Genomic DNA, 21,440 nt, shown 5'->3' on the forward strand with positions numbered 1-21,440 from the left:
CTTCAGTTTTCTTTCTCTCTCTCTGGCGATGAAACAGAAGTTTTCAATGAGAGAGAAACCTTTCATTTGTCTTGGCTGTCACTTGCCATCACTCATTTTAATAGTCATTATCAATAGCATAAAGATTAAGTGGGGTTTTGTACAATATTAGTTTTCTATTTTTTCTCATTCAAGCTCCAGATAACTCTGGTTCCACTCTGTGTCTTGTCCAATCATTACATTGAGTGTTTACCTTTAAATATTTGAATATATTTTCTTACACTTTTGTTTGTTTTGCAAACAGCCTTTTACAAAAATACATAATAAAACATAGTCTAATTTTTCCCATGCTGGCTCAGTAACAGTGTCTTTCTTAGCTGAAGCAACAGGAAAGAAATGGCAATATTACTTATTGTTATTGACATGATGATGACTCCTTTGCAGATGTTACAATGTCAATGTTTTGTGGCAAATTTGCATTGTAGCTTTAACATGTATTAACACACCTTGCCATTTAGTCATCTCAGTGAACACTGACAAGAGCCATGGGTACCCTGTGTTGGCATAATGCAGGAGCCTGCAAGCTGTGGAAATGAAGTCAGACCATAGAATTCTGGTTGAAAGCTTTACATCATGGGACTAAGTGATCCAAAGAAAATGTAAATCATAGCCTATGAAACAGAAGAATTCAGTAGCTCTCTGGTAATTGGTGTAGTAATAAATCAGGATTGGATTTAGCTTAAAATTATATATTCTTTGCCTGGTTAAAAAAATCAGATTTATGAAAGAGTTAGTGGTTTGTTTGAAAAGCAAAGAAACATCTTATAATTTTTCATCTAAATGTTATAAAGCCTACTCACCTTTTCAAAAAAAAATTAAGACATAATGACAAAGCGACATTTCAATGTTGCTGTCAATGCCAGCTTAATGCATAACAAAATAAATGGCTAGTTGTAGACACCTATCTTTCAAATGGACTCAAATTGGAATTTCTGAATGTTGCTTTCGCTACTATACTTTATTTCTTTCAAGCCTGGGAGAGAGAGCTTCAGCTCTAACATGTTCTGCATTTGGCCAAATACAACACATCCAACCTAAATACAAGGTATCAACAACAGAAAAGTAGGCTTTAACCCCAAATTCTTAAATTGGAGTAAGCCACTTCATTCATATACACTGAGATAAAATCAACAAAATAGGTGGCTAGAGCATTTGGTCAAAGGGTATGTAAACAAATGTAAATTTTTTTCTCTAGCTTTTAGTGTGTTTAATAAATTATGTTGGTGACCCTCATGGCAGAAACCTGACCACATGGGTCATACTTACCTTCCAGCCCTTATTTCCAATCACTGACATTATAGTTAGTAAGAACCTATTTTTCTCTTAAAATATATGTAGAGGAAAAAATGAGAATTTTCTGTATTAATGACACAATAATGGCATTGTGAAAATCAAATGGTGATGACATATCCACTGTGGGAATAATATGCCCTCAGGCTAACAAAAGCTGCTTACCTGTTTAACTTATTAGAGTATTTTATAAACATATTTGAAATGAGCAGCTCAGTTCATCCTGAAATAAAACAATGCTACATTTTTTATGCATATGAAAAGAGAAGATGTTAATTGCTCACCTACAATCCACCTAAAAAGCTGATGGAAAAACATCTACAATAAAATCAGAACAATATCATTTCCAGTACCTGCATGATACTCATTTTGGTGAGTCATCCCAAAAGACTTTTTAAAAGAAAATAGAGTTTTGATTCTATCTGTGCCATTAACCTGCTACGGAGTTGGGCAACCACTTGGTTCCTCAGCTCCCTTCCATCAAAAAAAGTCAGGATCAATTATTTGAGCGGAGTGTAAAGTGGATAGGTGTGAGTTAAAGAACTTTGGAATTGCAGAGATAAAAGGTTTTCTCTCATGGAATGCCATTATTATTAATATTATTGCCATCATCATTATTTATGCTCCCAGCACACGTATTGTGAAAATGCGTTATTCGCATAACTGCTATGCCCTCACCATGTCATTTGCAAAATCACCATGTTCTTCTCACAGAAATGTCAGTGAAATGTCATTTTTACAATAGCTGCATTATGAATCTGCTATAACTTGAATTGCTTTACAATGAAAATGCAATTTCTTAGCAATTAAAATTATTCCACCCACCCCAGTCAAATAATAGAAAATCGCCTCCCTGTCCAATGTTGCTTATAGTGCACTGCAGAATACTGCAAATTGAACAGAGCATGGCTTCTCACATGCCAGGGAAGGTCTACATCTTGGCCATACCAGTGGTTGCATTATACTATCTGTGATTATCTGCTATACCTAATGTAAATTAGTATAGCATATTACTAAAACTCTTACAAGATTGAAAGATTGCACTCACTTAGAGTCTTTGAGTTTTCCCAGGACCCTAACCACATCTAAGTTTGCTATAACAATGCTAGATCAAGGTATGTAAAAAACTAATGTCAGTTTTCATTATAGGAAGAAATTCCTTTTATAAATGCAAGTCATTATCATTAGGTCTACTTATATCCCCTTCTGGTATTAATTGAAAATTTTATTCTTCATAACTGCCTCTCAGAAACTGTTGACTTGACATGCATTAGTATCATCACTAATAAGAATGTAGCAATGTACGAAGAATAATACAAGTTATCAGCATGCTGCTCATGAAGTGAAATTATTAATGGATATAGGGTCATGTTTGAAGAGATTTTTAAAGGCTCACTTTAAAGGCTCATTCACTTGTTTTCAATTGAAATCTTACATAGAAACCCAAGATGTAAAAGGCTAAAATGTAGGGCAACGGAGATTGTTCAAGATGAGAGTCTGTACCTAGACCTCTAGAAATAGTAGAAAATATGTGTTTACAAATATACCTACAAATTGAAATACAGCTACGATGAAAACTAAAGAGCAAGAGCTGCCATGGGATAAATATAAGTGTTAATAGCCAAGAAAATGCATGTGGGACAACATGGCATTTCTAGACTGCCTCTAGAAGTGCAGGTGGTATGTGTGCTTGAGCCAAAGAGTCAGGACAATGTTTTTAATAGCTGACAAATTAGGAGAAATAGGGGAGCCTCCATGCATGAAACATGTTACAGGTATAGCCCGTCTCGAAGCACATCCAATCCATACCCAAAGACCAGAGGAACTATGCTTATATATTGAAGCCAGAATCCTCATGGAAGCAAAGAGGTATTTTCAAACAGAAAAATGAGCAGACAATAAAAAATTCACAGACGTTTAAGGAAATCCAACAACATAGGAAAAATAAACAGGATTATGCCTGTAATCCCAGCACTTTGGGAGGCTGAGGCGGGTGGATCGCTTGAGCTCAGGAGTTAGAGACCAGCCTGGGCAACATGATGAAACCCTGTCTCTACTAAAAATACAAAAAATAGCTGGGCTTGGTGTCGCATGCCTGTAGTCTCAGCTACTCAGGAGGCTGAGGCATGAAGATTGCTTGAACCTGGGAGGCGGAGGTTGCAGTGAGTTGAGATCACACCACTGCACTCCAACCTGGGTGACAAAGTGAGACTCTGTCAAAAACAAACAGACAAACAAAACCAACAACATAGGAGAGATAAATAGAAGAACTAACTCTTGAAGAAATAAAGCTAACAAAATCAGGAAAAAAGTTGGGGGTGCACTTTAAAATAAAGATATTGGATATCATTAGAGAGATTCCAATGGATGTCACAAATGTGAAAAGTGAATATTTACTGTATTATTCTGTTCTCATGCTGCTAATAAAGACATACCAGAGGCCAGTAATTTATAAAGGAAATAGGTTTAATGGACTCACAGTTCCACAGCTCTCTAGGGCAGGGGAAAAATGCCACCAGTCTCTTTGCTATAGTATAACAAGAGTCATCTTCACTCCAGTTACCAATAAGCTCCTCATCTCCATCTAAGACCATCTCAGCCTGGACTTCAATGTCCATATCACAATCAGCATTTTGGTCAAAGCCATTCAACAAGTCTCTAGGAAGTTCCAAACTTTCCCACATCTTCCTGTCTTCTTCTGAGAGCTCCAAACTGTTCTAATCTCTGCCTGTTACCAGTTCCAAAGTCACTTCCACATTTTCAGGTATCTTTACAGTGGCACCCCACTCTCAGTATCAGAATCTATATTAGTTGGGGTTCTATAGAGGGACAGAACTAATAGGATAGATTCATATATGAAAGGAAGTTTATTAAGGAGTATTGACTCACACTATCACAAGATGAAGTCCCACAATAGGTCCTCTGCAAGCTGAGGAGCAAGGAAGCCAGTCTGAGACCCAAAACCTCAAAAGTTGGGAAGCTGCCAGTGTAGTCTTCAGTCTGTGGCTGAAGGCCTGAGAGCCCCTGGCAAACCACTGGTGTAGGTCCAAGAGTCCAAAAGCTGAAGAACTTGGAGTCCCAGATTGAGGGTGGGTCTGCCTCTCCTAATCAACTGACTCAAGTGTTAATCTCCTTTGGCAACACCCTCACAGACATACCCAGGAACAATACTTTGCATCCTTCAATCCAATCAAGTTGACACTCAGTATGAACCATCACAATGAACAACCCCAAAAATCAAAAGTATTGTTATCAAAATTAAAATGTCAGTATATGAACTGAACAGCAGAATCAACATGGATAAAGAGCAAATGAGTGAACAGTAAGATTATAATTTAAAAAAAAGTTGAGACTTCAGACTAAAAGGTCTCATTGAATGTCAAACAGAATAAATTATTTTATATACCTAAATACAAAGAGTGAAACTTTAGATCACAAGAATGAGAATAAAGCTTCTGAACAAATATTGCATGATCTCACCTATATGCAAAATCTTAAAAGGTCAAATTTATAGAAGTAGAGAATACAACGGTGGTTACAAGAGGCTGGGGTTTGGGCTGTGGAGTGGGAAAGGGTAGATGTTGGTCAAAGGTCACAAAGTTTCAGTTAGACAGGAGTTCTAAGTTCTGGTGATCTATTGCACTGCAAGGTGACTACAGTTAATAATAATGTGGTATACATTTCAAAATTACTAAAAGAGTGGATTTGAAATATTCTCACCACAAAGAAATTATAAGTATGTGAGACAATGGATATGTTAGTCTGACATGGTCATTCCACAAGGTACACATGTATTGAAACAGCACATTGTACCCTATGAATATATGCAATTATTATTTACTAATTTTAAAAAGAATACAGATTCGAGATGGGTTTGGGAGAGATAAAAATAAAAACAAAATCAGATTTAGAGTCTGAGCTCTCACTGGCAAAAGTGGATAGTAGAAGAGAATATAGGATTAGTGTTTTGACAGAAGGTTTTTCTGTAGAAAAGTCCTGTATCTAGCAAAACTAGCATTCAGTAGAAAGACAAAATCAAAATAACTATCATTCTAGACCACTTTGGAAGAAAAATGTGTTCTTGCAAAATAAAACATAAGCCCCAGAAAGAGTAAAATGTTAGACATAAGAAATAGTAGTGAACAAAGAAAACAATCACACTCCTATTTAAATCAAAAAATGTTTTGATATACATTGAAAAAGTAATTAACAATCTGGAACTAAAATCCCAAATGATCTCAACATGGAAGGAATTGTAATAAAGAGTGTGACTCTATTTCTGATATTTTGATAGAACAGTCCTACCGTTTCCCCTTTTCCTTCTTCCCAGCATCTGAGCAGGCTGAAAACAAAACTCTGATTGTCCCTCCCTTGGTGCCAGCTGAAGTGCAAACCACATAAGCCTCTGCCAGTCTGCAAGAACCCTCACTGCAGCCCCAACCCCAGTCACAAGCTGAGATTGTCTCTTTTCCCTCCTCTCTCAAGCCAGATTTGGACCAGCTAGAAAGTCCATGCTGCTCTCCCCCAGAAAGCCTTAATATGTGAATAATAAACCTTTTCATAACATGTTGGTATGTATGTGGTATCATCAGTCTTTACACACATACAAAATTTTGGATGGGAGAGCCATGCCACCTCTATAAGATGACCACAATAGGTGTAGAAAGAGGGATGGGAATATGATGAAGGAAATTAAATAGAGCCTGGTTAACTTTAGAGACTGACTTTTTAAATCGACACATTTAAATTATAAGTATTACTAAAGTAAATCCTAGAAAGTAAAATACATAAATTCAAAACAATTAAATAATCGAATAAAGAAAACGTGTCCAATTCAAATAGGAAAGAAAGCAGAGAGAGGAGCCAAGATGGCCGAATAGGAACAGCTCCGGTCTACAGCTCCCAGCGCGAGCGATGCAGAAGACGGGGGATTTCTGCATTTCCATCTGAGGTACCGTGTTCATCTCACTAGGGAGTGCCAGACAGTGGGCGCAGGTCAGTGGGTGAGTGCACCGAGCGCCAGCCGAAGCAGGGGCGAGGCATTGCCTCACTCGGGAAGCGCAAGGGGTCAGGGAGTTCCCTTTCCAGGGGTGACAGACGGCACCTGGAAAATCGGGACACTCCCACCCGAATACTGTGCCTTTCCGACGGGCTTAGGAAACGGTGCCCCAGGAGAGTATAGCCCGCACCTGGCTCAGAGGGTCCTACGCCCACGGAGTCTCGCTGATTGCTAGCACAGCAGTCAGAGACCAAACAGCAAGTCGGCAGCGAGGCTGGGGGAGGGGCGCCCGCCATTGCCCAGGCTCGCTTAGGTAAACAAAGCAGCCTGGAAGCTTGAACTGGGTGGAGCCCACCACAGCTCAAGGAGGCCTGCCTGCCTCTGTAGGCTCCACCTCTGGGGGCACGACACAGACAAACAAAAAGACAGCAGTAACCTCTGCAGACTTAAATGTCCCTGTCTGACAGCTGTGAGGAGAGCAGTGGTTCTCCCAGCACGCAACTGGAGATCTGAGAACGGGCTGACTGCCTCCTCAAGTGGGTCCCTGACCCCTGACCCCCGAGCAGCCTAACTGGGAGGCACCCCCCAGCAGGGGCAGACTGACACCTCACACGGCCGGCCAGGTACTCCAACAGACCTGCAGCTGAGGGTCCTGTCTGTTAGAAGGAAAACTAACAGAAAGGACATCCACACCAAAAACCCATCTGTACATCACCATCATCAAAGACCAAAAGTAGATAAAACCACAAAGATGGGGAAAAAACAGAGCAGAAAAACTGGAAACTCTAAAATGCAGAGCACCTCTCCTCCTCCAAAGGAACGCAGTTCCTCACCAGCAACGGAACAAAGCTGGACAGAGAATGACTTTGACGAGCTGAGAGAAGAAGGCTTCAGACGATCAAATTACTCCGAGCTACGGGAGGATATTCAAACCAAAGGCAAAGAAGTTGAAAACTTTGAAAAAAATTTAGAAGAATGTATAACTAGAATAACCAATACAGACAAGTGCTTAAAGGAGCTGATGGAGCTGAAAACCAAGGCTCGAGAACTACGTGAAGAATGCAGAAGCCTCAGGAGCCGATGCGATCAAATGGAAGAAAGGGTATCAGCCCTGGAAGATGAAATGAATGAAATGAAGCGAGAAGGGAAGTTTAAAGAAAAAAGAATAAAAAGAAATGAGCAAAGCCTCCAAGAAATGTGGGACTATGTGAAAAGACCAAATCTACGTCTGATTGGTGTACCTGAAAGTGACGGGGAGAATGGAAACAAGTTGGAAAACACTCTGCAGGATATTATCCAGGAGAACTTCCCCAATCTAGCAAGACAGGCCAACATTCAGATTCAGGAAATACAGAGAACGCCACAGAGATACTCCTCGAGAAGAGCAACTCCAAGACACATAATTGTCAGATTCACCAAAGTTGAAATGAAGGAAAAAATGTTAAGGGCAGCCAGAGAGAAAGGTCGGGTTACCATCAAAGGGAAGCCCATCAGACTAACAGCGGATCTCTCGGCAGAAACCCTACAAGCCAGAAGAGAGTGGGGGCCGATATTCAACATTCTTAAAGAAAAGAATTTTCAACCCAGAATTTCATATCCTGCCAAACTAAGCTTCACAAGTGAAGGAGAAATAAAATACTTTACAGACAAGCAAATGCTAAGAGATTTTGTCACCACCAGGCCTGCCCTAAAAGAGCTCCTGAAGGAAGCGCTAAACATGGAAAGGCACAACCGGTACCAGCCACTGCAAAATCATACCGAATTGTAAAGACCAGCGAGACTAGGAAGGGACTGCATCAACTAACGAGCAAAATAACCAGCTAACGTCATAATGACAGGATCAGATTCACACATAACAATATTAACTTTAAATGTAAATGGACTAAATGCTCCAATTAAAAGACACAGACTGGCAAATTGGATAAAGACTCAAGACCCATCAGTGTGCTGTATTCAGGAAACCCATCTCACGTGCAGAGACACACATAGGCTCAAAATAAAAGGATGGAGGAAGATCTACCAAGCAAATGGAAAACAAAAAAAGGCAGGGGTTGCAATCCTAGTCTCTGATAAAACAGACTTTAAACCAACAAAGATCAAAAGAGACAAAGAAGGCCATTACATAATGGTAAAGGGATTAATTCAACAAGAAGAGCTAACTATCCTAAATATATATGCACCCAATACAGGAGCACCCAGATTCATAAAGCAAGTCCTGAGTGACCTACAAAGAGACTTAGACTCCCACACATTAATAATGGGAGACTTTAACACCCCACTGTCAACATTAGACAGATCAACGAGACAGAAAATCAACAAGGATACCCAGGAATTGAACTCAGCTCTGCACCAAGCAGACCTAATAGACATCTACAGAACTCTCCACCCCAAATCAACAGAATATACATTTTTTTCAGCACCACACCACACCTATTCCAAAATTGACCATATACTTGGAAGTACAGCTCTCCTCAATAAATGTAAAAGAACAGAAATTATAACAAACTATCTCTCAGATCACAGTGCAATCAAGCTAGAACTCAGGATTAAGAATCTCACTCAAAACCGCTCAACTACGTGGAAACTGAACAACCTGCTCCTGAATGACTACTGGGTACATAACGAAATGAAGGCAGAAATAAAGATGTTCTTTGAAACCAACGAGAACCAAGACACAACATACCAGAATCTCTGGGATGCATTCAAAGCAGTGTGTAGAGGGAAATTTATAGCACTAAATGCCCACAAGAGAAAGCAGGAAAGATCCAAAATTGACACCCTAACATCACAATTAAAAGAACTAGAAAAGCAAGAGCAAACACATTCAAAAGCTAGCAGAAGGCAAGAAATAACTAAAATCAGAGCAGAACTGAAGGAAATAGAGACACAAAAAACCCTTCAAAAAATAAATGAATCCAGGAGCTGGTTTTTTGAGAGGATCAACAAAATTGATAGACCACTAGCAAGATTAATAAAGAAAAAAAGAGAGAAGAATCAAATAGATGCAATAAAAAATGATAAAGGGGATATCACCACTGATCCCACAGAAATACAAACTACCATCAGAGAATATTACAAACACCTCTACGCAAATAAACTAGAAAATCTAGAAGAAATGGATAAATTCCTCAACACATACACCCTCCCAAGACTAAACCAGGAAGAAGTTGAATCTCTGAATAGACCAATAACAGGATCTGAAATTGTGGCAACAATCAATAGCTTACCAACCAAAAAAAGTCCAGGACCAGATGGGTTCACAGCCGAATTCTACCAGAGGTACATAGAGGAGCTGATACCATTCCTTCTGAAACTATTCCAATCAATAGAAAAAGAGGGAATCCTCCCTAACTCATTTTATGAGGCCAGCATCATCCTGATACCAAAGCCTGGCAGAGACACAACAAAAAAAGAGAATTTTAGACCAATATCCTTGATGAACATTGATGCAAAAATCCTCAATAAAATACTGGCAAACAGAATCCAGCAGCACATCAAAAAGCTTATCCACCATGATCAAGTGGGCTTCATCCCTGGGATGCAAGGCTGGTTCAATATACGCAAATCAATAAATGTAATCCAGCATATAAACAGAACCAAAGTCAAAAACCACATGATTATCTCAATAGATGCAGAAAAGGCCTTTGACAAAATTCAACAACCCTTCATGCTAAAAACTCTCAATAAATTAGGTATTGATGGGACGTATCTCAAAATAATAAGAGCTATTTATGACAAACCCACAGCCAATATCATACTGAATGGGCAAAAACTGGAAGCATTCCCTTTGAAAACTGGCACAAGACAGGGATGCCCTCTCTCACCACTTCTATTCAACATAGTGTTGGAAGTTCTGGCCAGGGCAATTAGGCAAGAGAAGGATATCAAGGGTATTCAATTAGGAAAAGAGGAAGTCAAATTGTCCCTGTTTGCAGATGACATGATAGTATATCTAGAAAACCCCATTGTCTCAGCCCAAAATCTCCTTGAGCTGATAAGCAACTTCAGCAAAGTCTCAGGATACAAAATCAATGTACAAAAATCACAAGCATTCTTATACATCAATAACAGACAAACAGAGAGCCAAATCATGAGTGAACTCCCATTCACAATTGCTTCAAAGAGAATAAAATACCTAGGAATCCAACTTACAAGGGATGTGAAGGACCTCTTCAAGGAGAACTACAAACCACTGCTCAAGGAAATAAAAGAGGATACAAACAAATGGAAGAACATTCCATGCTCATGGGTAGGAAGAATCAATATCATGAAAATGGCCATCCTTCCCAAGGTAATTTACAGATTCAATGCCATCCCCATCAAGTTACCAATGACTTTCTTCACAGAATTGGAAAAAACTACTTTAAAGTTCATATGGAACCAAAAAAGAGCCCGCATCGCCAAGTCAATCCTAAGCCAAAAGAACAAAGCTGGAGGCATCACGCTACCTGACTTCAAACTATACTACAAGGCTACAGTAACCAAAACAGCATGGTACTGGTACCAAAACAGAGATATAGATCAATGGAACAGAACAGAGCCCTCAGAAATAACGCCACATATCTACAACTATCTGATCTTTGACAAACCTGACAAAAACAAGAAATGGGGAAAGGATTCCCTATTTAATAAATGGTGCTGGGAAAACTGGCTAGCCATATGTAGAAAGCTGAAACTGGATCCCTTCCTTACACCTTATACAAAAATTAATTCAAGATGGATTAAAGACTTAAACGTTAGACCTAAAACCATAAAAACCCTAGAAGAAAACCTAGGCAATACCATTCAGGACATAGGCATGGGCAAGGACTTCATGTCTAAAACTCCAAAAGCAATGGCAACAAAAGCCAAAATTGACAAATGGGATCTAATTAAACTAAAGAGCTTCTGCACAGCAAAAGAAACTACCATCAGAGTGAACAGGCAACCTACAAAATGGGAGAAAATTTTCGCAACCTACTCATCTGACAAAGGGCTAATATCCAGAATCTACAATGAACTCCAACAAATTTACAAGAAAAAAACAAACAAACAACCCCATCAAAAAGTGGGCAAAGGACATGAACAGACACTTCTCAAAAGAAGACATTTATGCAGCCAAAAAACATATGAAAAAATGCTCACCATCACTGGCCATCAGAGAAATGCAAATCAAAACCACAATGAGATACCATCTCACACCAGTTAGAGTGGCAATCATTAAAAAGTCAGGAAACAACAGGTGCTGGAGAGGATGTGGAGAAATAGGAACACTTTTACACTGTTGGTGGGACTGTAAACTAGTTCAACCCTTGTGGAAGTCAGTGTGGCGATTCCTCAGGGATCTAGAACTAGAAATTCCATTTGACCCAGCCATCCCATTACTGGGTATATACCCAAAGGACTATAAATCATGCTGCTATAAAGACACATGCACACGTATGTTTATTGCGGCATTATTCACAATAGCAAAGACTTGGAACCAACCCAAATGTCCAACAATGATAGACTGGATTAAGAAAATGTGGCACATATACACCATGGAATACTATGCAGCCATAAAAAATGATGAGTTCACGTCCTTTGTAGGGACATGGATGAAATTGGAAATCATCATTCTCAGTAAACTATCGCAAGAACAAAAAACCAAACACCGCATATTCTCACTCATAGGTGAGAATTGAACAATGAGAACACATGGACACAGGAAGGGGAACATCACACTTCGGGGACTGTTGTGGGGTGGGGGGAGGGGGGAGGGATAGCATTGGGAGATATACCTAATGCTAGATGACGAGTTGGTGGGTGCAGCGCACCAGCATGGCACATGTATACATATGTAACTTACCTGCACGTTGCGCACATGTACCATAGAGCCTAAAGTATAATAATAATAATAATAATAATAAAAAAAAAAAAAAAAAAAAGAAAGCAAAGGAAACAAGAAAGACTTGTAAAATAAAAAAAAAAAAAACCAGTTTAAAGAAAGTTCAAAAATAAGTTCATAAGGCAATAAATGTGAATGAATCAAAACCCGTATAAACAATTAAGGACTCAGACTGGAGTAAAAAGGAAATCCACCTCCATTAACAACTAAGTGACACTTAGGCTGGGTAAAAAGAAAATAAAAACATTAAAAACTAAATAGCTCTTAGGTTTGGGTACAAAGGAAATCCATCTTTATGCTGACAGATACCAATAAGACCAAATTTTATTTAACAGGCCAAAGATACATTATGGAAATAGATGTGCCATGGCAAATATCAACAAGAAGAAAATAATGTGACATATTAATATTAGATGCAACTTTTATTGCAACTTAATAGCAGCTTAATAACAAAGGCCTTATAGAGGATACTTAATTTTGAGAGAAGCTGTAATATACCAAAAAATAACAGTCATGCATCTTTATGAACAAAATTTCACAATAAATGTCAAAGATAATTTTAAAAAGTAAAGAGCACACACACTGGAGTCAATACACCTGAGTTAAAAATACCAGCCCCGAAGCTTAGTAGCTTCAGATTTGGGGAAACTATTTCATACACACTGCCTCATTTTCTGTTTTGGAAAATGAGGTAATAATAGTAACACTTCATATAGTTATTATGAGGATGAGTTAAAATATATTAAGTGGATAGATGGATGAATAGAGATAGTTAGAATGTTATAGCAAATTGTTACCAGGGGTTACCCACAGGGTGTGAAGTAAGAAGGGATGAGGAACAGGGATACCTTTCTTACTTCACACATTTGCATTTTTATGTTAAAGAGCATTTATTATTTATTTATTTTTAAAACAATACAAATTTACAAGAAATAGCACAGTGCATACATCAGGAGGAAGGGGCTCAAAGTTCCAAATCCTTTAGCTCCTCTTTCTTCTGCTCATCCCACGTGGGCGGTCCTCAGCCTCTGGGTAAGTGAAAGAAGTCAACACCACTCTCTCTTTTAATGAACACACTTCCCTTAAGACCATAAGATTTGAAGGACCAAAACACTAATCTGGGTAACTGGGACAAAAGTTTGATTTTGTTGTTGTTGTTGTTGTTTTAACTGATATACAGTATACAGTGAAGAAGAAAGTACTTACTGTTCCTTTTTGCTTGAATGCCCTGATTAAAAACCCTCCCTCCCTATGTCACTCTGATGGTAACACTTTTGCAGTGGTGGTTCTGAGGAAAGAGAGAGGTGAAATCAAAGTTGTTTTATATGAAATGAAGGAAATCAATTTTGACACGACACAAAGGAATCTAAATGAAACATCTTTCTTTAGAAGTAGGTAAGATGTGTGAAATGACAGCAGAACTGGAGGTGGAAGAAACTGCTCTAAAAGAACTGAAAATCTGAAAGAAAATTCTCATGTTTGTGGATGTAAGAGAACAGTGATTTAAGATTCCATGGAAGCAAAAATAACTGATCCAAAATCAATAGTGGAGGGCAATCCAACAACCAAGATTTTGGAGAATTTAAAGGCAGAAACAGAAAAAAAACTGTGTAGCCTCCAAAATTTGTATAAAGAAAGACTGAGGATATTTAGGGATGACAATCTGGTTGAAAGGGGAGGCCAAGAGATTTATCATGAAGCTGTGTTTGCAGAGCAAGCACATGGTTTTTAATTGGATTTATGTTTATTTTTAGTGGCTGAGAGAGTGCGTTTGACGGTGTGTGTGTATGTGTGTGTGTGTGCGTGCACGTGTGTGTGTGTGTTTGATGAGGGGAGATTGTAGTGGTCACTGCTTTCCCCAGCCAACATTTGGGTTTGCAAATGAAATGGAAGGTACAGTGAAAGTAATACATTACTAAGACAAATACTTTTGCTATTTTTTCATATACACTATGTCTGGTACATACTGAAGAAAACTAAATGAAGAAGCCAGTGGTAACAAGTTACCCTAGATGTCCAAATATAACGCAATTTTTCCCCAAAATGTAGAGGAAAAGGAATCATTTGATATTCAAATGATAATAAAGACTCTCAGGTTAGAAGTTTCTGCTATTACTGTACTTTGAACAACAAAGTCCAGTTTGTGCAAGGACACCATCCACAACATAGCTAAATCCAGGGAGGAGAGTCGGTGTAATTTCCCCAGAGGTCTCTGCCAATCCCTGGTGGCCTACTGCCTGGACTTAATGGGCCAAGCACATGGCAGGCAGAAGACAAAGCCTGTAAGGTCACGCCAGAGAGCATCACTTAAAGTTTAGGCCCCTGAAGGTTGAATTAGGGAAAATCTATCCCATTACAGAAGACAGAGGGGGTAATTGCCAGTCTTGGCTTTGGATTTTTGCTAAATAGTAAAATGAAAATGTCTCTCCTGAGAATGGTCAACTACAACACTATACTTACACATGTTTGATAACATTTCTAAAAATAACTGGAAATTTATTTTAAAGTTGTCCCAGATTAGTAGTGTCTATAGGCACCAAGCATAAGCACATACACATACCCCATTAAAGACATTTTAAACCCAGATGTAAAAAAAAATTCCAAGAAACATTAATTGATAAACAAAAATTACAGCACATATGAGGAGACAAAATACCTCAAGTAAAAGTAAGAAAAAAAACAAAAAATGGCATAATCAGACATCTAAAGACCATAGTTATTGAAATTATCATATACACAATAGAAAATAAATTGATTTTATATGTTTAAACAAATTTTTAACAGGTGAGAAAAATATAACAAAGTAGTAACAGTTTCTCAAAAAATAACCAAGCAGGTTTAAAAAAAAAAAAAAAACAGCCGAGCATGGTGGCTTATGCCTGTAATCCCAGCAGTTTGGGAGGCCAAGGTGGGCAGATCACCTGAGGTCAGGAGTTCGAGACCAACCTGCCCAACATGGCGAAACCCCGTCTCTACTAAAAATACAAAACAATTAGCTGGGTGTGGTTGCAGGTACCTGTAATCCCAGATGTTCCAGAGGCTGAAGCAGTAGAACCACCTGAACCCAGGAGGTGGAGGTTGCAGTGAGCTGAGATCATGCCACTGCACTCCAGCCTGGGTGACGAGAGCAAAACTCTGTCTCAAAAAAAAAAAAAAAAGAAATTCTTGAAGCTAAAAATACAGCAACTGAAATCGAAAACAATTTCCAATTAACAATTAAATTTAGTTTTAATGGAGTGGATTTAGTATGGCTGAAAAGAGATTAAAGAACTGTAGGACAGTTTAGAAGATATTGTTCAGGATGTAGCAGAGACAGAGTGGAGGATACAGTAAGATAGTGTATCATGATATCTAACTAGAGTACTTAGAAGAACTAATATTGAAAATGAGGAGAGATAGCTTTCCAAGACCCAAGGGCTGAGCATTTTCTAGAATAGATGAAAGATAACAATCAGATTTGAGAGCCCATAGACTCTCAACAGAATAAATGAAAAGAAATGTTCACTTAGATCCCCCTACACTGAATGAACAAAACTCTAAGATTAAAAGAAGATAATAAAAGCAGCCAAACAGATTCTACAGAAGCACAATAATTAGAACAACAGAGAACTCCTTGACAACAGCAATGGAAGTCCAAAAACAGTGGAAAAATATCTTCAAAGTGCTGGGTGCAAACCAACCGTTAACTCAAAATTGTATACCTAGTTAAATCAACCTTCAAAAATGTCAGTTTAAAAAAGACGTTTTCAGACATTAAAAAATGCATTAACCTTGAGCATACAATTTGATGAGTTTTTACAGTTGTAATGTAAACTCTTATCAAGATATGGAACATTACCACGCCCCTAGAAAATTCTATCATGCCCTTTCCCAGTCAATCCCTACTCCCCCGCCCCACTCAATGGCAACCTGATACATTTTCCACGATAGACTAGTTTTACCAGTTCTAGAACTTCATATAAATGGAATCCTACTCTTTTGCACTTTTTATGTAAGGCATCTTTCAGCATAGTGTTTTGAGATTTACACACATTATTGCATGAATTATATGTCATGTCTTGTTCTTGTTGAGTGTTATTGAGTAGTGTTCCATTGTATGAATAATAAACTCTTTATCCATTTTTCTACTGATGAGTTATTTCCAGTTTAGGGCTATTATGAGTAAATAGATATAAACATTTTTATACAAGTCTTTTTGTGGATGCTTATTATTTATAATCTCACATGAAAATCATTTACAAAAAATGATTCTGTTTTTTGAACCCAGCCTGAAAGAGCAGCTTATATTTGATGCAAATATAAGCTAATCTTTTTTTTACTTGCTACAAATCAAGATGCAACATAATTCACTATCAAACATATGTATTCTCTGAATAACACAATTGAAATATAAACCAATAATTTAAAAACACATATACGGGTTGAACATCCCTGATCTGAAAATCCAAAATCTGAAACGTTCCAAAATTCAAAAGTTTTTGAGCACCAGTATGTCACCTCCAGTGAAAAATTCTAAATCTGACATCATGTGATGGGTTAAAACTTTGTTTCGTGTACAAAATTATTAAAAATGTTACATAAAATTACCTTAAGTCTACATGTATAAAGTGTATATGAAACATTTCATGTTTAGACTTGTGTCATACTCTCAAGATATTTAATATCTATATGTAATAATCTAAACTTAAAAAAAAACTGAAACCAGAAATACTTCTGGTCTCAAGCATATCAGATACGGGTTACTCAACCTGTGCTAGTACATTTAAATATACTTCTAAATAATTCATAGATTAAAGGAAAAACCATAATGAACGTTAGAAAAAAAACTAAATAACTTTTAAAACTGCATATTATAGTATTAGATTCAGCTAAAATTGGTCATAAAGGAAAATTTATAGGCTTAGATGCATGTATTAGTAAAAACAAAAAGCTGAATGGACAAGGCATCCAACTTAAGAAGTAAGATAAGAACAACAGAATTAAACCAAAGAAAGTAAAAGAAATAAAATTGTAAAAATAGGCACAAAAATTAATGAAACAGAAAGCAAAGATATACTAGAGAGATACCACAAAAGGGAAGTTGGTATTTAGGAAAGATTAATAACATTGACAGACTTCTAGCCAGATTAAGGAAAAAGAAGAAAAAGCATAAATAAGTATTGTTAGCAGTAAAAAGTGAGCATAATTACCAAGGAGATTAAATTTTTAATATAAGTATAATAAAATTTCATAAAAGTAAAATTTAAATGTAAGTAAAAAATACATTCCATGCATAAATACACACATCCCCAATATGTAAAACTTATGACACGACCTACATTTTCTTTCTAGAGACATGCTTTGTTTAAAAACGTCTCTGTCCAAGTCACAAGTTTATTAGATACATTGAGTTTTCCAGTTATTGCAGAGGTGAAATAAAAAATAACCATCCAGAAATTTCAGGAATTAAAGGATTGAAAGTTACAGCTATTGCTCATCTACAGATAGTAAAACATTTTCAAATTTGCACACGGCCACAGGGATAAGACTGTGGATATTAAAGCACAGTTTGGGATCAAATATTCAATCAAAGCCTTGGCTATACACATTTGTTGAGAGCTCTGATTGAATTAACATGGCTCTCTATAAACTCTTTCAATTGGACAAAATGGCTCAGTAACTAAGACTAAGGCAAAATACAACAGAATCCCAATAAGCTCAAAGGACTCATCATTATGTGTTTAGCGTTAAGCCTCTAAAAGAAAATTGAATCTTTTTTCTTTTTTGAGACAGTCTTGCTTCTCTCCCAGGCTGGAGTGCAGTGGCTGTAGCCTTGACCTCCAGGCTCAAGTGATCCACCTCTCTCAGCCTCCCAAATAGCTAGGACTACATTGTGAGCTACTATGCCCAGCTAATTTTCTTTTTTAATATTTTGTAGATGCAGTGTTTCCTATGTTGCCCAGGCTGGACTTGAACTGGTGGTCTCAAACTATCCTTCCACATAGCTGGGACTACAGGTGTGGGCTACTGCACTGGCTGGAATCATTTTCTAAAAGTGTTTTTATTTCATTTCCAAAAGTGCCAACAGCCTGAATTAAAAGAGACTATGACTGTAAAGAAGAGATTGTAACTGTTCAATCCAGCTGGGCTGCAAACATTTTATTGGCAGGAAGCAGACTGAGAAAGCCTTGTTTTGGATTTGGCTGAGGAAAATGATGGAATATGAAGGATGATCTAAAGAGTACAGTTGAGAGTCAAGGAGAACAATTGACAGGAACAACTCCCAGGAACCATGACCAGAGTCTAATAGAAAAACACCTGCTAAGCCCCAAATAAGAGGCCTTACCATATTTTCCCAGAGGAATTTCAAAATCTCTATGAACTAGTAACAATAAAGAACCTCCCATTCTTACCCTTTCTAATGAGGGTGTTTGTTTCAGTTCTACTAACTCTGTTCCACCATTATAGATGGGAGATGGGGACAGAAGCACCTAAGTTGTCCTTTTCGTACTTAGGTTTCAGAAGTAAGAGAAGTTGAATTCAGACATGATGTAGATCACTTGATCTTGGAGTTAGAACCTAATGCCATAGTCAAATGTGACATTGAATGCTGTGGTAAGCAGTTTAGTGTATCTTACTTGCAGAAGAAAGAAAATTTTTGTGACCAAAATGGATCACCATGGTAGGCTGCTATTTATTACTACTCATTATCACTCTATCAGTGTCAAGCTCTCTGGGATAGAGTGTAATGTCTCACATCATTGACTTTAAGCTTGTTCATGTAGCTTGCTTTGGCCAATGAAAATATGTGATGTTTGTCACATTTGGTTTGCATCATGCCTCTTATGACCCTCAGTCATGAAAACTACATGTGCCAAATATAAGCTGCTCTTTCAGGCTGGGTTCTAGAAGGAAAAGGCATCTGGAGCAGAGCCCACCTGAATCCCAGCCAAAGCTATAATAATTACAATATAACATGTAATATGACCAAAAAATAAATGATATTGCAAGCTACTAAGAAATTAGTTATTACTGCAGCAATAGCTGAATAAAATACTCTCAACTTATGTTATAATATTAGTATAACCTTATTATCAAAACTAAGAAAGAAAAGGAAAAAAGTGTAGATTTTCTCACTCACTGATATGGTTTGGCTCTGTTTTCCCACCCAAATCTCATCTTGAATTGTACTTCCATAATTCCCATGTGTTGTGAGAGGGACCTGCTGAGAGATCATTTGAATCATGGGGGCAGTTTCCCCCATACTGTTCTCATGGTAGTGAATAAGTCTCACGAGATCTGATGGTTTTATCCGGGGTTTCCACTTTTGCATCTTCCTCATTTTTATGTTGCCGCCACTATGCAAGAAGTGCCTTTCCCCTGCTGCCATGATTCTGAGGCCTCCCCAGACATGTGGAACTGTAAGTCCAATTAAACCTCTTTTTCTTCCCAGTCTCAGGTATGTCTTTATCAGCAGTATGAAAACAGACTAATACAGTAAATTGGTAACAGTAGAGTGGGGCATTGCTGAAAAGATGCCTGAAAAGATGGAAGTGACTTTGGAACTGGGTATCAGGCAGAGGTTGGAACAGTTTGGAGGGCTCAGAAGAAGACAGAAAAATGTGGGAAAGTTTGGAACTTCCTAGAGACTTGTTGAATGGCTTTAACAAAAATGCTGATAGTGATATGAACAATAAGGTCCAGGCTGAGGTGGTCTCAGATGGAGATGAGCAACTTGCTGGGAACTGGAGCAAAGGTGACTCTTGTTATGGTTTAGTAAAGAGACTGGAGGCATTTTGCCCCTGCCCTGGAGATTTGCGGAACTTTAAACTTGAGAGAGATGATTTAGGGTATCTGGAGGAAGAAATTTCTAAGCAGCAAAGCAATCAAGATGTGACTTGGGTGCTGTTAAAAGCATTCCATGTAAAAGTACATAAAAGTTCAGAAAATTTGCAGCCTGGCAATGCAGTAGAAAAGAAAAACCCATTTTTTGAGGAGAAATTCAAGTTGGCTGGAGAAATTCGCATAAGTAACAAGGAGCCAAATGTTAATCCCCAAGACAATGGGGAAAATGTCACCAGGGCATGTTATAGGTCTTCATGGCAGCCCCTCCCATCACAGACCCAGAAGCCTAGGAGGAAAAAATGGTTTTGTGGGCCAGGCCCAGGGTCCCCATGCCGTGTGGAGCCTAGGGACTTGGGGCCCTGCATCCCAGCTGCTCCACCCATTGTTAAAAGGGGAAAAGGTACAGCTTGGCTCATGGTTTCAGAGGGTACAAGCCCCAAACCTTGGCAGCTTCCACGTGCTGTTGAGCCTGCAGGTACACAGAAGTCAAGAATTGAGATTTGAGAACCTCCACCTAGATTTCAGAAGATGTATAGAAACACCTGGATGTCCAGGCAACAGTTTGCTGCAGGGGCAGGGCCCTCATGGAGAACCTCTGCTAGGGCAGTGCAGAAGGGAAATGTGGGGTCAGAGCCCCCACACAGAGTCCCTATTGGGGCACCCCCTCATGGAACTGTGAGATCAGGGCCACCATACTCCAGACCCCAGAATGATAGATCCACCAACAGCTTGCACCATGTGCCTGGAAAAGCCGCAGAAACTCAACGCCAGCTCTCTCAGGCTGGGTTCTAGAAGGAAAAGGCATCTGGAGCAGAGCCCACCTGAATCCCAGCCAAAGCTATAATAATTACAATATAACATGTAATATGACCAAAAAATAAATGATATTGCAAGCTACTAAGAAATTAGTTATTACTGCAGCAATAGCTGAATAAAATACTCCCAACTTGTGTTATAACATTAGTATAACCTTATTATCAAAACTAAGAAAGAAAAGGAAAAAAAGCACCCAGGACGGGGATATACCCTATAAAGCCAAAGGGGCAGAGGTTTCCAAGACTATGGGAACCTACCTCTTGCATCAGCATGACCTTGATGTGAGACATGGAGTCAAAGGAGATCATTTTGGAACTTTAGAATTTGACTGCCCTGATGGATTTCACACTTCCATGGGTCCTGTAACCCCTTTGTTTTGGCCAATTTCTCCCATTTGGAATGGCTGTATTTACCCGCATTGTATCTAGGAAGTAACTGCTTTGCTTTTGATTTTACAGGCTCATAGGTGAAAGGGATTTGCCTCATCTTGGATGAGATTTTGGACTGTGGAGTTTTGGGTTAATGCTCAAATGAGTTAAGACTTTGGGGGAGTGTTGGGGAGGCATGATTGGTTTTGAAATGTGAGGACATGAGATTCAGAAGGGC

This window comes from Pongo abelii, chromosome 2, assembly GCF_028885655.2.
Source record: "Pongo abelii isolate AG06213 chromosome 2, NHGRI_mPonAbe1-v2.0_pri, whole genome shotgun sequence".
NCBI classification, from domain to species: Eukaryota; Metazoa; Chordata; class Mammalia; order Primates; family Hominidae; genus Pongo; species Pongo abelii.